The 18,942-nt window shown below is 41.3% G+C and overlaps 1 long non-coding RNA gene across 1 annotated transcript in view; it reads left to right on the top strand.

Annotated features, from left to right (window-relative positions):
- The window catches only part of LOC138266041 (uncharacterized), a 108,566-nt gene extending 90,140 nt beyond the window's left edge, over positions 1–18,426 (top strand). Inside the window, exons 2-3 of the long non-coding RNA XR_011199450.1 lie at positions 10,436–10,502; positions 14,347–18,426. This is a non-coding gene — a long non-coding RNA (uncharacterized lncRNA). The remainder of the gene's footprint in view (positions 1–10,435; positions 10,503–14,346) is intronic.
- Positions 18,427–18,942: the final 516 nt, after the last annotated feature.

Below are 18,942 nucleotides of genomic sequence, written 5' to 3'. Positions count from 1 at the left end.
GGGCTGTGGCTGTGTCTGAAGGTCCTATAGGAATTACATGGGAAACTCAAATTTTGTGACCCCACCCCTCTTTTTCTCAGCCCCCACATGACAGAACACCTGAAACTTTCTGTGCGCAACAAGAATCACTGGAAAACTTTTCTTTTGGAAAATTTCGTGAAGATTCGGCAAACGGTGGCAAAGATATAGGCAAGTCAAAGAAAAATTTCTATGGAAATATGGTCTAACTATAACTACCTAGCGACTATATATATATATATATATACATGTGAGTGTGTGTGTGTGTGTGTATGTATATATATATATATACAAAATATATCCTATATATGTATCAATATATTTTCTAAATAAACATTATTTAAATTAACCTTAAGATATATATATATGTATATATATATATATATATATATATATATATATATATATATATATATGTGTGTGTATTTATTAGACATATATGAGTGTTTTAGATACATTTGACAAATTAATTTATCGACTTTCCATTGATGAAAAATTTAGATGGAAATATGGTCTATCTATAACTACCTAGCGACTATATATAATATATCCTATATATGTATCAATATATTTTCTAAATAAAAATTATTTAAATTAGCCTTAATATATATATATATATATGTGTATATATATATATATATATATATATATATATATATATATATATATATATATATATTATACATATATGAGTGTTTTAGATACATTTGCCAAATTAGTTTATTGACTTTCCATTGATGTAAAAGACTACCAATGTAAAGGCATGAAGAATTATCCTAGGATGGAATGATCCCCAATGTAGAAACTGCTATGTAATGAATCCTGGTGTAATCACAACGAGGTAACAGTAGCACAACTATCTGGGAGCATAATAGGTTTGGCATTCTCTGCAGAGCACTTTAATAAAAACCTGCATGTCTCAGGTCCTGTGTCATGTCCAAGACATTCTAATTGTCTGGATTCTACATACTGATTTCACACGATTGCATGCTTGATAGTTAGCATGATTTCCCTTATCTATCCTCCATAAAAGGATACCAATGCAGGAATCAATTTTTACAGAGTACGGATTTTTGCTATTTCGAGGGAGGTTGTCATTTACCTCTTCCAATGCATTCTAATATTGGCAAAGTTATGGAGGGTACTGAATACTGTATCTATGTAAAATTGGTATGCACTAATTTCTAACGTACTAAAGATGGTATTCCAGTACTCCTCAAGAGATATGCTGCAGCTTAAAAAATTTGCGAACAATGATTTGCACTTGATGACACCTCCAACATTTGAAGTACATTTGGAGACTTATTTCTACACACATACAAAAGACTAGCATTGTTAAGAAGGATTTTAAAGTAACTACAATCATACATAAGCGAATTAAAGTAAACAGTATTATACAGTCCTGAAACCACACCCCTGCAAAGCCTACAAATCTTTAGTTGCAGACGATGGGAAGGGGTTTTGAGTTTTCTGACTGGTTCATTCTCCCTTTGGACTTCTGCACCAATTAAAAGACTGGGCCATCCACGTTCACTTCTTTGCATTATTTCATGTAATTGCTTTGGAATTTCTAAAGTGCCATAATGTCAATTTCCGATAAGCAGTGGGACATATTTTCAGCACAGGATGCAGCATGGGGATTTGTAGTTGAAAGCTTTAACTGAACTGAGCTGAACCTGCCAGTACTGTTGATGCAATCCAAGTTGTCTTTGATGTTCTTTATGTTTTATTCCATCAAAGAGCAATTGAGTATTAAGTGGGTTTAGATTTAGATTTGGATTTGGAAAAGATAAAAAGGTGTGGGCAGAACTCACAGAATTTGACTCCACTGAAGTCCAAGGAGTTACATAGAAACTCTGCGAGAGTCCATGAAGTTCCAATTATGGGTGGCAATAAGCACATCGCACTGCTGACGCTGTGATTTAGCGCCGGTAGCTTATTCCGCACTGAAAAATCTGCTTGAACAGCACCTCACAGTGCATCAGAGGGCACAGCTACTCACATTGATTTTGCTGCCTCAAGCAAATTTTCTACTGGAGTGGCAGCTTTCTGACCGCAAATAGATGTGACCACCCGCATTAGAAAAATCTCTGTTAATGTCCTCCTAGCAACTGGAAATCGTGTTAGGGGATGCCAGATCTCATGCTGGGAAACATAACTTTCTGGAGGCGCATGTGAAAACAATTCCTTCACACTGCGATTAGTGGACTTTCGCCAGAACTCTGCATTACAAGAGTTTTGGGGGGTTCACCAAAATCCCCCCAGTTCCGTGGGTGGTATGGAATATTCCACCCACCCATAAAGATAAACCAATTGGGAGAGCAGTTGCTCTTAATAATAATTATCCAAGCACATAAATACATGATTTAATAGGAGAGTATATTTTTTTCCATGGGGTATGAGAAACTAGTAGAGTTAGCATTCAAATTACTTAATCTAGGAGTGATCAACATTTTTAAATCTGACCTAGCGACTGCTTTAGTAGTATCATCAACCCGTATGTATAAACGAAAAATTTATAAAGAACAAAATGAGTTTATATATATATACATATATATATATATATATTTATATATACATATATATATATATATATATATATATATGTGTGTGTGTGTCAGTGATTAGATCAACCGAAAGAACTTCTTATACCTTAAAACCGTAACAAATAAATATACACAGTGCTCAATGCAAGTTAGAATACAGTTAACTTGAAAAACTCAATCATTAAGCAGTAAAGGTTCTCTTTTTGGATTAGCTTTATGTATCTTGCCAAGGCAATTCTGATGTTTGTTTTCATTTTAAATAAAATAACGTGTGCTTTGGTCCGATTGGTTATTCAGTACTTCCGAAAATAGGCAGTAAGAGTTTTTTCCTCTTTTGCAAAAAAGCAGACAATCCAGGAGAAGTTAGAGTGTAATATATTTAACTTCCATTTTACATATTCAACACTCATTACTCATAACAATTTTCCCTGTAAAACCTGCTCTTCTCCAAACCGGAACAATTCCTAATATGATCCATAGCATTTGATTCCGGATATATTTATATATTTATCAGAGATTTGAGATAACTATTGGAAAGATTATTTTGTCTCCTATTCCTTTATAAAAGTGTGTCACAAACGCCTTTGAAGACAGTTATATTCTGTAATTAATTTTGTTTCAGTCTACAGTCCTTCCGTTCTACTTATTTCAGCCATTGAAAGTGTACTGTCTAATTGAAAAATGTTAACTCCTTGGTGAGAATTGACAACAAAATTTAAAAGTGAAATGAGAAGGCATCTGAACAAATGTGGTATGTTCCTCAAGAAGGCAACTGAGAGTTTTTCTCTATCCATATACTTTATTAAGGAGCATAGGAACCAAATTGCACATGAGTGCTCTACAACTCCGGGGAACACATGCTCAGCTTATGTTCTTGTGTCACTGAGTTTCAGAAAATACCAAATAGTTTTTTTAATTACTGGCTTTCAAGATTTTCCAGTTTATTCTTGGCTCTAAGACCAATAATTTTGCCCATAAAGGAAAATAGGGATTAATTTCCCTATGATGGGTTTTTAAAGGTTCTACTGGGAGGGCTCTGTAATAAGTGCCAAATCTTTTGACAACATTAGTTGTAGAAAGTAAAGACGTTTTTAATGCTGCAAAATGATTGTTCAATGGCAGATTATCTGCAAAGTGAAGACCAAGATATGTATAAGCATTGACCTGTCCAAGCATAACATCATTAGGAAACCAAACTAAAGTTCTTTACTCTTTTTTAAAAGGTCAGTGTCTTAAGTCTTGATTACGATTTTGGTGGTCCGGAGACTGCCATGGAGTTGGTGGTTCGACCGCCGCAATGATGGCAGTCTGACTGCCGTATTACAATACATGGGGTTACATAGACGAAAGACCATTGCGGTTCCCCCCACACTCCCAGCAAATCCTGACTGCCATATTGGAGAGATAGCCTAATGCAGCTATCGGAGGGTAGATGACCCGTGCACCCGCCATCCCAATCACGATGTTGCGTACTGCTAACGTGACCATGGCTGGCCAACCACCACGTTTGATCTGACACAAACGGGGGTATTTAAGCCCGAAACTCACCTGTAGGCAGCTTTACACATACATTACCATCATGAGCTACATGTCCTGCCTCTGCCTGTACTTCTTGATGGTGAACAAAATCACTGGCGTCGTGGCCGCAACCAACAGTAAGCCAAACACCTACCTGTTCCCTCACACTCCACAGCAACTCGATGGGCCACCATTGACCTGGTGTGTGGGCTGTGCAGCATGGTCCAAAAGATTGTCTGTACATCGGTTCGGATCCGTACGAAATGTAGGTCACAATCACAGTGCCACCTTTGGCTAGGTCACTGACATTGCACTGCCACACATTACAAAACTTTCAATGTGTTCACATCCCAGTCACAAGGATAGTAATGTGCTCATAACATTGTGTCACACAACAGCAGATCCTCATCATTCTCACATTTATAAATTGAAGTGACACCCTCACATTGTTCTCATGCCATGGTCTGTCATGTCATAACATATACATCTGTATGGATGTGTCACTGAACCCAAACACACCTCCTCTGCAACATCCTTGTAAGGGACTCACACATCACCCACAATGCAAAAGAATGTAAGGTAAATGGGATGCAGAATAATTTGTGCAATAAACATCCAAAGCACACAATGTAAACAATCCTTGCACAATAGCAACATGGGGACCCCAGTAAGGCTGCTGCCCTGGGAAAAATTCCACTTCACACATGCCTTCAAACCACTCTTTGCACAAGAACTGTATCCTGATGAATATCAGGGACAACAACTAGCATTACCAAATGTCAGGTCCATGTGGCAAATGTGTAAGTGCAAATCTAGACAGCAAATGCAACAGTAACGTCATGGGTCACACAGTTAGATAAAGTAGGTGTAAGGTACGCACATAAAAATGGACACATGTCTATTCAATTGTATAGGAAGGTAGCACAATTGAACACCCTCTATGAGTGGACAAAAAAACCTCAAGCCTGCACGCATGATACAAATGTCCAAGCTACATCAGGGGGAAGAAATGAAACCCAACAGATGTAGACGATGGCCAAGCCAAGATTAACTACTTACCATATACAACAACATCCATTGCAACTGCACCCCAATTGGATTACATCCCACACACCCATCCATCCAACATCTCCCCATGCCCTAGATGAATCCTGCACTGGTTCCAAAGTCATATCTTCACCACTACATCAAATGGATCATCCACCAGGGTTAAACAAACACAACTGTACTCATACAACATAAATTATACATGAATATCAAAACGTTAGAAAAGTAATGACAAGACCAATGTTTAGCATAACAACCAAATTAACTTTATTGAGAAAACTCCACACATTGAGTAAAGGCCAATGGGTAGTCCATGAAAACATTGAGTAAAGGGCAATAGGTAGTCCATGACAACATGAGCAAAGCACACTGCTGCTGCAAAACTTGCCTCACTAATCAATGCCACAAAAACCTTCATAGGAAGGAGCATCTAATGGGCAGTCCAGGCACCTCATTGATAACCCTTGGGTAGGGTGGGGTCCGGTGTGGGAATCAGTGGGTTTGGTTTTGGGAGGGGTGGGCTTTACTTTGGGAGGGGTGCATTTCTTCTTGGGTGTGGGCGGGGTTTTGCTGGGTCCAGGTTGGGGGGGGGGGGGGGGAGGTGTCACCAGGGAGGACTTAGATGTGGAAGGGATGGTTGGGGTTGTCGGTGGGGTCCTTTTGGGTTTGGGAGGGAGGGGATTTCACAGGGTTAAGGGCAAGGCCAGACAGGAAACTTTCCTTTGGAAAATGGGGTGGGTGTACAGGAGGGATTAGGGGTTGTGAGGTTGAGGAAGTACTTGTGTCTGCTGTGGCTTTGTGTGTTGCTGGTGCTGGTTCTGGTGCTGTTGTGTTTGTGTCTGAAGTATGTTTGTGTTTTGTTGGTGTCTGTTGCATGTGTGAGTGTGGGTGTTTTCATTTCTCGGATGTGGATGTGATGGGTAAGGTAGGTATTTCTCTGTGTGTTGGGGTGGTGTATAGGGGTTTAGCAGATGTGGTGGGTGTGTGTTGAGGTGGTGTCTGGAGGAATGGGGTGAGTGGTGGCTGGGTCTTTGGGTGTTGAGGTGGTATCTGGGGGTATGGTGGGAGTTGTGACTGTGTCAGTGTATGTTGGGGTGGTGTCTTAGGGTATGGTGTCATGTGGTGGTGGAAGTGGGATGTAGTGGTGGTTGTGAGTGGGGTGAGTGACTATTGAGTGCTTGCATGCTTATGTGTTTTGTGATGTTTGTATTTATGGACATTCCTTCTGGCTGCTGAGGTGTGTGCATGCGTCTGTGTTGAGTGTGTTTTGGATAGGTATGGGAAAAGGGAAATTGGATGAAGAACAAGGAGGTGGTGAGGGGGAGTGAGGGAGGAGGCCAGAGCCTGAAAAGATCTCTATAAGGCAGATATAGCACGATGAATGCCTTCCAGGTATGCAACTATCTGTTGGTACATGGATGGCATTCCGAATGGCAGTCTGACCCACAGAGCTGATCTTCAAGAGGTCAATAGCCTCCCCACTCAGGGCAGCAGGGGTACCACTAGGGAGTGTCCACTGGAGGTCGGCTCTGAAGATGATGATATGAAGCTGGTGTTCTCCATGGCACTCCCCTCACCCTCTCAGCCACTCTGTCCCTCTCTGTCTGTTGTCTTGTGACTGGAGGTACCTTGGCCTACTGCCTCCCCACTGATGGTGGCCCTGTCTTCTCTGCTTGCCTTTGATTATGCTGAAAACACAAATACAAATAGGGTCATTCCATGTGCCTCAGCACACTTGAACAACAGCTTTAATCACAAAACATTACCAAAATGTATGTTAGTCCCCAGCCTCGAGGTCCTCCAAAGTGCCTCCAACATTTGCTACACCATATACATGCATGCTACATGAACTGCAAACATTTGCACACAGGAAAATCAGATTCACATACAACTTAAATTGCATGAGTGAAGTTGTCCATTCACAGTACCCACAGATGAAGCTGGACACCTTGTCACCTTGAATGGTTTGGCTCTTGTAGCACCCCTCACTAACCTGCTGACATTGATTATTATGGCAATGCCAACTTTCTTCTCACTAATTCAACAGAAGGTCCGGCAATCAGCATATGTATGAATACACAATACCACATCATGAGGAACTGTTTTGCAAATAATCCGGCTATGTTGCAGTAGGAAGTACAGTAGCAGGAAGAAGGTGACATTGACACACCCATGTCACACTAAAACCTCACCAATGGTTACTTGACAATATGTGCATTGTCTGGATAGTCTCATGGAAGCTGTACTAATGTTGCTTTGCTAGATGGGACATCTTGTACTGATATGTACAATCGAGACAATCTGGTCAAAATGTCTGCGAGATTTGTACAGAAATATCAACAGACAATGAATCAGCTAAGACTAGGGAAATCACCTGACTCGCTTCATACTGCTGAGAATACCCTTTTAACATTGCATAGCTAAAAGCCAATAGTCCATTGAATTATGTTGTGGCTCAAGGAATCTGCATCATCTGAAGAGGGCCCTTAACGTGATTCTCAATGGGAAGGCACATCACTGTACCTTTTTAGCATGCAAACACAGATTCCATTGGATTATGGAGCGTACACACTCACATATTATTCCAACATTTCCTACATGTGCCAAGCATGTAGCCAAATGACTCCACATTGATGGCATGGAAATACATACTGTGCGTAAGTACTGTAGGTCTGCCTGACATATCCAACATTGCACCTGCAATTGTTCATGAGAAATGACATGGAGTAACTGCTTAGGGTACGTGTGACCCAACAATGTTGGCACACTCCTATCTGTGGTACCACATGAAATGTATACCCATTATACACAAATATTTCCAAAGAGATTTTGGCATGCATACATATGTGATGGAATCAGACATCATCCCATGAAGGCAGGTAGAATATGTATGAAACAGTAGTGAAAGCAATACTACAAATGTGCAAGGTACTCATGCTAACATGTGGGAGAAATACTGTTGCCAACAGGGATGTCACCCAAATCAGTAACAGTACATTTACTACTTACCAAGGGAACGTATTGCTCACTGTCTGCACACAAAGGACAATGTATGCCATGTCATATGTATGATGGCCACCATCACATGAGAGACAGTAATGAGGCACCAGCACTCTTGACACACTGAAAACAAGTGGCCTTTTGGCTACAGATGCCAATATGCTCAGTTGAGCAGACACATGGCTGAGTACAATGATCTATTACCTCATGTTGTTTTATGTTGGGCGTGACACACTGAAGACAAAGGGGACTGTTGTGTACAAATGACACTCACATCATGAAACAACACGAGATGACTGGCTTCGGTACTCAACCATGTGTCTTCCCAAGAGAGTATATTGGTACTGGACTGTACTCTGTTATTTCCCTGGTCACTCATACAATAGGCAAGGCACATCACCATGCACCAACCAGCATACCTACACAAACATAAGCTCATGTTGTGTATCACACATGGGCTATCTCCAATATTTATGGGAAGATGTCTGCCTCTGACACATCAGCCTGGCACTGTAACAGACAAGAATCTTTCCAGGACTCACCCTTTTGTAGCTGCTGTGTTCCCCTCAAATGCCCACAAGCTCAGGGTAGGCCACTGCCAGTATGCAGGTCATCAAGGGGGTAAGGGTCCAGCGTGCACCACAGCCACGTTGTGATGATAGCCCCAGCTAGACCTCCCAAACTTCTGGGCTCAGCGTCTAAGGGCTTCCTAACTTTTCCGACAGTGTACGCTCTGCCAGTGATGGACCTCCAGGGCCTGAACCTTTCGGGGTGATAGCTCTCCAAATCCCTTGCTTCTGATGGGCGTTGACTGAATGGATGCAAAAGATAAATTAAAAAGTCACTATTTAATTGTTTTAATGATTGACTGGTTGTTTAATACACATATTGGAAACACCTAGCACAGGCATTTTGTAATTGGCAACACACTAGATTTGTAAAGCACACATGGTGATATGTACAGGGACACAAATGCACACTTTTGGAGTCATGTGCTGACTATCCACAACCCTGGTCATGGTCTACTCTGACTAAGCAGGCCTACTCACATCATGTAGCCCAGGCCCAAGCAACCTGTACTGTGATGTGAGCCACAATGACACACAACACACCATTGTGACTTTCTGAACAGTAAAATACTTCTGCATGATTGTACAGACACCTTAACATCAGGGCACAATGATTTGCAGTTTACGGTTCATACAGGCAACTACCATGTAACCGACTATACTCTAAGACTTAGGGGACAATGAAAGGGCTGGCATGGGTGTCACTGAAAGCTTCTTCTCTGTAGATGTGCAGACATCTTGTCTACCTAATGGAATCCATACCACTTCTGAGTGGGTTTGTGTGGTATGTAATGGTATCACAGGAGACACCTGTTACAATATGTGGCACTCCAACAGAGATGACATTCTGAACACTGAATTGTTACTAACAAACATTCATGTATTCTGAATGTTAAATCTGCATAGAAAATGAATTAATATAGAAAATAATGCACAACTTGGAAAATGTGCCTATTTGAGTGACCGTCAGTAATCACAAAGTGTCCTTATTAATTGCCTATTAAAATGAATGGATGTGCTCATGTTTAGATTAATGTAGTAGTCTGTTATATTAATGATTACTTATTATGTATGTGCTGTATTAATTGTAGGCCTTAAGTTAACGAGGGCTTGGGCCTCGTCGCACAGCCTCATGTTAAGTTGCAGTGTTTAAATAATTCACATAAAGTGGCTGTTTAGAGAAATAAATACTTGCATTGTTTCACTGAGTTGACCAAACGCTAGCAGATGTTTAAAGTTCTCTTGAGAACTGCTTGCTAGAATATGCTGTATTAGCTATTGTTACAATGTTAATTTTAGTGTGTGAGAAAGCGATGTTCCCAGGAGCTAACAATGGATGCTCTCACTGAATGACAGAGAGATACAAAATTGTTACCTGATGGGAACAGAAGAGGAGCCAATCATCCACATGTGAAAGACAGTTTAGTTATATCTTAGATTTGAAATTCTACTTTTACTGGACTAAATGTAAATGTACGATTCTTTGACCAATAGCAATGTGGGAAGAGTTTTAGATGGTTTCAACTTAGCCTGACTGCACCAAGAGGAGAGAGGCTTATTCACGTTTTCCTTCTCCACCGCTGAGGTGTACTCGCCTTGATTTCCTTTACTTAGAGAATTCTATCTTTAACGTTATTGCTTAGACTTTTGATGCTGAATGCCGATCCTTAGACTATGCTTTACACATGGTTCAGATAGGTTAGAGTCCCCTGTTCTGAACCATTCCTTTCTTGATAGGATGCTGACCGAACTGATGTCCAACTGACGAAGACAGTCGCAGCTTGCTGATCCATACCGAGGAGAGGTATTAGTCAAATGTTATTGTTTGATGTAATTTGTCTTATGTTTCTAGGTACCAACTGCTAATTTTGATAGAGCCATAGCTAGATGTTTTTCCAAATTTGTGTTGACTACATTTTTTTGCATGAAGCCCAAACATGCTATTCTAATCAGAAGGTTAGCTAGGAGACCCACAGAAGATGTTTGCTAATTATTAACAACAGATGATGTAGTTTCTTTGCTGAATCTAAGTGTATGCTATTTCTATTGCACAGTTATTCTTGCTATTGATTTCTACTGTAACTCTACAATGCATTGTGATTTATGCTTTGGTTAAATTGAGATTCTTTAGAAGATTTAGTCAACCAGTGTTGTTTCTGTATGTATATCATCTGTTTTTGAGACTAAGTTACATGATATTAGCATTGTTAATATAGGGAAATAAACATTCTAACTTTTACATAAAGGTGTGGTTATTCATGGCCAAAGGGGTCATGGTGTGTGGAATACCTGACTCCAAAAGATTATTGATACTATTGATTGATATTGTTATTGATTGTTATTGAAATTGAATCCTATGGTGGGATTTACTTTAAGCGCAGTCAAAAGGTCCATCAAACCTCTAACGTGTCCCCTTATAAATTAAAGATAGAAACCAAATGAGGTCAGACGCACTCACAACATCCAGCATAGCAAGGTATGTTTGATGGGATTGGTTGCATGTTACAAAATTAGTGATGCACATGTCATGATTTCCCCTGAATTAACCAACTATCTGCACTGTGTGTTTGTCACTTGTGCAGTAGGCCTGAACTGTACAAACATGACTTATGGAAAGGTGTCAACAGACCTGTGGAAGTAAAGGGCCTGTCATAATTCATTATCACACATTGACAATAAGAGTCAATTAAAATGAGTACAAGGTCAGGTGGTTACCTCAATCCACCTTCCTAACCTAGTCAGTGTAAAAGCTTTCAGGCGAAATCTTGCTGAGGAAGACTCAGTTTGGCCACATCCAAGGATCTGAAGTTCTACAGTGAGTGGGCCCAGTGTCTCAGTTGCATGGCGACGATTTCTGTGCACCAGTCTGGGCTATGTCCCATTCTGTGAAAAGGCTTTAACAGGCCTTGCCCTAGGCAGTCCGAGCTTAAGACCTTACATGACCTTCACAATTCCACCACTGCCATGCATGACAGTACATCCTGTGGCCATTCTATATGAGAGTTTAGGGTTGTGTGACACTCTGAAGGGCTCCATGAGATTTACGTTGTTGTCTTTCCACAGTTTGCCAAGCCAGACCTGGGCTGAGTGATCAGTAGACCTTTACACATTGCTACCAACATCCTCAACTGACTCAAAGAGTATACCTACATAGCTCATGCTGGAATGCCAATACATTTACTGTGTCATTTACCCTCATCAGATCATCACATATATGATTGTTTGCCTGTAAAGTTCACTTGCATAGACATATGAAGGCAAAACAAGGAGGATCTAGGGCTTATTACACACTACACAATACAATTGTCATTTGAAATACACAGAGTACAGGGCTCCATACTCCATAACCTGTACATCCTATGTATGGACCACAGATTGTGACAACAGGCACCCAGATAACTCCCTGGGGTGCAGAGGCACATTGTAGCCTGTGAGGAACAAAATGGCTGTGTTGAACAGAGCCAAATATGCCAATGAGGGTGTTACCTGCGCCTCTGGTGAGCCATAGAGCGTGCCATACAGGGGAAGAACCTCATCCACTAGCCTCTCCATCTCCTCTGGAGAGAAGGCAGGGGCCTGGCATGATTGCTCCCAGAGGCGATACACAGCGGCTGACGTGGTGGAGGTGTTGATGGCAGCAGTGTCAGGAGGCAGGTGATTTATTTTCCAAAATGCGACATACATGTACACCACGTACGCTGTTATCCCATTGACGCCACAGCCATTGGCCCTTGACTGTCACAGTCAACAACGTTGGCCTATGGCTGTGACTGCCGTTGTTGAGCCCACCCACTGCGCGATTGACTTCCGCTGGCGGAGGAAGGTTCCTAATGTCCAATGAATGAGAATATAAAAATACAACCACAGCACTCAATCCTTAGTCACATCACATATAGTTATCATTCATTCTTGAGATCATGAACTTCTAAACCAGTTCTTCTTAAAAATTGAATTTTTCTTTTTTTGTAAATTCACAATATAATTTGTTCTGAGACAGTCCTTCATCCTAATTTAATTCCTTTACAGCCAACAGGTGTTTCGTCACTAGTGTGACTTTCCTGAGGGTGTAGTTGTATTACAACGATCGCTCTACAACTCAAAATCGATATATGACACAACCAAAGAGAGGAGAAAGGGAAGTGGTTGCCAAAGAAATAAGACCAAGAATACGTAATTTAATATGGGTACCTGTCTTTCATACTCAAAAATCACTCCCAATAACGTTTCCAGGATGTTTGAAAAGTGGATACATTTCAACAGCTTGTAGCTGTATTTGTATTAGTAGTAGCAATTTAGCAGGACCATGATACGTCCTCTAGGACAAGCTACAAGCTGTTGAAATGTATTCACCTTTCAGACATCCTAGAGAAGTTATTGGGAGTGATGTAATAGTGGGTACATTGCATTTCAGTTTTTCCCATTTGGAATGAGCAACATTACAGATGGGTGCATTTTACTACAATTTTATGGTAGGTTGAAATGGTACTAGCAGGTGAATTTGAGCAAAACCTCTACAATAATACTCTATGGAGCATGTGGTTGACACATTTTGGATTCCTGGGCTACTTTTATTATATATTTTGGGTATTTTACAGCACAACTCGGGTGTTTTCATTCCTTCTTCACCATTTCTGGTGTTAGAACATTTTTTTTAATAAATAATATTTGCAATTCTTCTTATATACATGGTACAGGCATCCCTCTATCTGTATAGGATTATGATAATAAGTTTGTGTTTTTTCTAACTCTTCACAAAATATATGGAATATAAGTATATGTTAATTCTTGTACTTTACAGCCTTCAGAAAGTCACATTAGTGATGAAACACGTGTTGGCTGTTAAGGAATTAAATTAAGATGAAGGACTATGTCAGAACAAATGATATTGTAAATTTGCAATAAAAGAAGAATTCAACTTTCAAGAAGAACTGGTTTAGAAGTTCATGATCTCAAGAATTAATGATAACTATCTGTGATGTGACTAAGGATTGAGTGCTGTGGTTGTATTTTTATATTTGTATGCCAGGTATCCTTGGGTACATGTTTTTGCCTTGGGGTAGTAAGGCACTTAACCACTCAGCACCATTGGTAGGATTACACAAATATCTTTATCTTACCTTTCTACTGTTGGACACAATTAGGAGGTGCATTTAATTTACTATTACTACCTATCCAATGAATGAGGTCAGGTATCTAACATTTTGGTGGTTGAAAGTACAGTTTTGTGGAATGCGTCACAACATGTATAAATGTGCAGTAACATCTCAAAATATGTCAACATTCCTTGATATGTACATTCACCTACACATTCATCAGTGTAGAGTGCTGCTGATCACAGATGCCATATTACCACGGTGCACTGTAACCGGCCTGTTAGGGTATTTCTGGTGGTCAGAACATACTTTACAATATCAAGGGGCACAAGAGGAGCAGATAGGTGTCTTATGTGCACACAAATGTTGTAGACACATGTCCAGACAACCATGGGGATCACAGCTGGACGTTGAGTGGCAGACTGTTTTGATGTGTAATGGGTGTAATGTTTTTTCTGTCAGTAATGTTTTGTCACATGACTTTGTTGTCACTCATCGGATATGTTGGTCTGGACACAGTGACTAATGCTTCAAATCATTTGATTCCACAATTAGGTACCCTGGGAAACTGAGGATGCGACAACCTCCAGTCTAACATCCATTTCCAGACCTTCAGACCTTGGAAGAGCGTGACATGACAAAGCAGTTCCGTCTCAATAGACAAACAATCCAAGATCTATGTCTTGAGTTGGAGCCAGGTCTCATGCCTAAAAAAAAACACTAATTTGACATGTATACCACCCATTGTGAGACTCGTCAGAATTACATTTCCTGGCCACAGGGTCATTTCAATATACAGTGGCTAGATTTGGTGGTATTTCACAACCTGTCTTCAGTGCTGTTTTAAAAGACGTGCTATCAGCAATGATAAAACACATTGACAGCCATATTACATTCCCCAGGTGTGAGGAATTAGCCAATGTGAAGGTTGACTCCTATGGATTTGGTCACCTCCCACATGTGGTGGGAGCCATTGAATGCACCCATATTGCATTTGTGTCACCACATGCCAGTGAACAAGTCTATCGCAATAGGAAGCACTTCCTTTGATCAACATGCAAGGTGTCTGCTTATCATATCTGTACATTTCAAATGTCTGCCTGGTTCCCAGGTTCAGCCAATGATTTCTTTGTTATGCGGAACAGCACCACCCAAGCTGATGTCACAACTGCAACCAGAGAGAGTCTGGCTTGTGGGTAAGTTACATCTGTTGTGATCTTGTTTGTGGAGTGTCAGGTGCTACAGTCAGGAAGTGTGTGACTCATTGTAGAACTTAGGTCTCATTACAAAACAGGAGACTCAGCATATCCTAACTGTCCATGGTTGATAACACTGCTGAGGAATCCAACTATGCGAGGGGAAGTCCGCTTCAATGAGGCCCATGGAGGAACACAGCGGCCAGTTAAGCAGGCTTTTGAGCTCCTGAAGGCCAGATTTCACTGTCTGGACAAGACTGGGGTAGTTCTCCTCTACTCACCAGGGAAGGTGTGTCAGATCACTGTGGTGTGGTGCATGCTCTGAAACATCACCCTGCAAAGGAACATACCTTACATCCCAGAGGAGGGGTAGCCTGCAGTGCCACAAGGTGAGAGTCCTGAAATGTCAAATTAAGATGATAGTGGTGAGGAGGAAGAAGCTGACTTGTGACAAGGTTTGATCAACAGTTTCTTCTCATGAGTGTAAGGAGCCATGAGATGTCATGACTTTGTACAGTGAACTCTTGTTGTGATCATGTGAGGAGTATATTTGTTGGAAAAAACTTTGGAAGCTGTAGCTCTGGCAACTACTGGCAAAGTGTATCTGATGAGGAAGCATTTGATACAGTCACATTTTGGAGATGTTGCTTTGTGTGAGATATAAGGCATGGACTGCATTCTCCAGACATCTGCTGTGTGGATTGTGTCCTATGTATGGTTTCATAACTCTTCTTCTTGATTTTGCGTTTGTTCAAGTACCTTCACCATGACATCTTCATTGGGACATTTCTGAGTGGTGACATTGGCAGATATGTGATGCTGTTCGGACATACGAAATGGAAATTGATTGTTCCTGGGAAAGTAGGTCACAGACTTTGGGTGTACAAGATCTGTGCCAAGACAGCTTGCACAGTGATAGGATGGAAGTTTAGAAGACTCCACTGAACTTGTTTCTTGCCATGTGGTGGCCTTGATGCATCATGTGATCAGAATAAATGTGGTCTTAGGCCGAATTCATGTTAGTTTCCCTTCACATTGGCTAAACACTCTTTTTGTCTGAACTATATGTAGCTGTTGATGTGTTTTATCATTATAGGCCAAAGTGCCTGTGGCACATCACTGACATTTGTTTGTCAAACCACCAGAAGCACTGGATTGTAATGATCCTGTGATCAGAAACTGTTGTACTGCCATCGGTCTGAGTCTTGCTTTATATTCCTTTTGTGAGGTAGGCGATATGGCTCTAGCTGATGACATCAAACAATTTAATGTTTGCCTATTCTACAGGACAATGTCTGATACATCCCTTCCTTCCATGGGCTGGAGGACTGTACCAGTAAATCTGATCATTTAGCCAATATGATTTCAGCACATATGATTTGCTATGTTTCAGACATATTGACATCCTATGAGCTGAACAATTTAATAAAATTACTTCTTTGACAAGACACTTGTATGTATGCGTTTGTGTGGAATTGTTGTAGTCCTGAGCTGGGCACTGTACATGCTACATACCCCTGCTTCCACAAGTAGTTCTTTTTTGTCATTGTATAGTTCACATGTTCTTACATATCTACATTGCTAAATGTCAAATTTAAGACAGCAGCCAATGAGTTTGTGACTGGTGAATTTATTACAGTGCTAGGGGTGTAAACAAACTTGTAGCAAAAAAGTATCATAAATGAAAAGTGAAGGGATCATTCAAGGTGAATGAAATCATAGGAGTAGATGCCACACCATTGGAAGTCTAAAGTCCAGAGTACTAGTCCTATCAGAATTGGAATGGGCTTCAGGATCAGGCCACAGAGTGTATATGTGACACACAATGGAGGACATTAAAATGAGGTTTCTTGCTGGCAGTGATGGATGTCTTGCCATCTGCACCTCCTGGGTTCTTACATGGATGTCCCTGCTTGTGAGGGGGAGGCAGCTGCTGCAGAGGCGGGGGTTCTGAGGGTGGTTGGTCCTTTGGCAGGGCGTCAAGCCATGCTCAGTGAGTGTTGTATGGATGTCCCTCAGCACCCCCGTTAGGGCATCCCTGGTGGTGTTATGGGCCTCCATATGTTGGTTCATGTCCCTCTACAGGTGCTTGATCTCTTGGAGTTCTGTTAGCACCTGGCTCAGCACACCTTGGGACTCATGATAGACCCCCAAGATTTGGCTGATTGGTTTGAATTACAGAAAGAGGGCTTCCTGGTAGTTGTAGTCATCTCACTTGTTGATGCCCTAACCTACACACATACTAAACTCCCAGGAGAGGGTACATCATTATATAAATTATACACAGGTGTATTTGGACAAGTGCAAGAAGGCCTGTTGGTTTGTGTTACAGAAAGAGGGCCTCCTGGTAGTTGTAGTCATGTCACTTGCTGACTCCCCACTCTACACACATGCTACACTCCCAGGGGAGGATACATACTTTGAGAGATGGCACAGGTGCATTTGGAAACATGATGAGAGGCCTGCTGCTCTGTGCTACAGAAAGAGGGCCTTCTGGTAGTTGTAGTCATGTCACTCTGTTCTACCCAAACCTTGACAAACGTTTAGTCTTCCATATCTGTTGCCACACTGTGGTTAGGTTGGCCCATACATTTACCTGCAGACACAAACCATGGATCCTGGGATGATCTTTTGGCATTGAATCACCTACAGACCCTATTCCAACATATGGCTTGTGATGGGGATTGATACACGTGATGTTCTGTACGACAATGCACATTGACAAATTACATCTCGGCAACTCTGAGTATTGCATGTTGGGTAATTAGATGAATAACACAGTGACAAACGGTGAGATGTGAGCATGCAGGCCATTGAAGATTTGTAACAGTTTTTGTATTGTAACTTACAAGATTCCGCTCTCCCAGTTATTCCTCTCAAGCCCTCAGGATGCACGATGGCCTAACTCTTCTCCTCCCAGAAAAAGAGTTGTAATGTGTCACTGGGAGAACCACCACCAGTCTTCAGGGACTCCATGTGTTGTCTGGAGGCCAGGAAATGCACCTTACCCCTCAGGTCATTCCATCTTTTCCGAATGTCCTCGTTTATGCACAAGGTGATGCCTACTGCATTCACACTGTTGACTTTCCTTTGCCACATTTCCATTATCCTACTCAAAGGAGTATGTTTCACCTGTGCTCCAAACAATTGTGGCTCTCCTCTTACGATTTCATCCACCTTGACTCTCAACTCATCTTCAGAAAATGGGGATTTTTTGGGATGTGACATAGCTGTAAATTAAAGTGGTTGACAGGGAATTACTTAACAAAAAAGTGGTATAGGAAATAAATGGATAGAAGTGGGTGAAAGGTGTTGAATGGAATGGTGAACAAAGGGGTTCCTCATCTTTCACTAGTGAGTAAAACAGTGGTCTCTTTCTTGCAGTGGAGAGGCAAAGGATCATGGTCTCGGAAAGGGTGTGTGTTATGATTATATTTTTCTTTAATTTGACACCAAAACAAATAAAATCGGTCAACCTTTTACATTCAGACTTTGTCACTTTTTTGGAGCTTTTTCTCTCCGACGTCGGACGACCCTACAAAGCAAGCCAATTTTGAGTCAACCTCGTCGGATTGCCTTTCCACTAGCCCCCGGTGGATTCCTGGAAGTCTGGGGCTCCGGAGCTTTTCAGCGGGACGAACCTGCAAGTCAGGCCAGGTCGCAGTCTATGTAAGCCGGCTTGACTCACGACGTGGGTTCGTCCACTTATGGAGCTTTTTTCTAAAAGTTCTCTAATTTTCTCCAAACTTCTGTATCTTCTTCCAGAAGGTCTTTGAAGGTCCTTTAGGAGTCCACAACTCACCCCAGGGTTCCAAAGCTCTGAGTTAGGACTCAAACTCCCAGAATGCACCTGGTTCAGATCCACAAATGACCACTAGCCACTGGTCAGCTGGTCAGTTTCTTCAGGGCTTGATTCAGGGGACACTGGTCAGCTAATTTCTACCTGTAGCAAACA

Source organism: Pleurodeles waltl, chromosome 11 (genome assembly GCF_031143425.1).
Source record: "Pleurodeles waltl isolate 20211129_DDA chromosome 11, aPleWal1.hap1.20221129, whole genome shotgun sequence".
Taxonomy (NCBI): Eukaryota; Metazoa; Chordata; class Amphibia; order Caudata; family Salamandridae; genus Pleurodeles; species Pleurodeles waltl.
The sequence above is the reverse complement of the archived record's forward strand: the minus strand, read 5'-3'. Positions and strand labels throughout refer to the sequence as shown.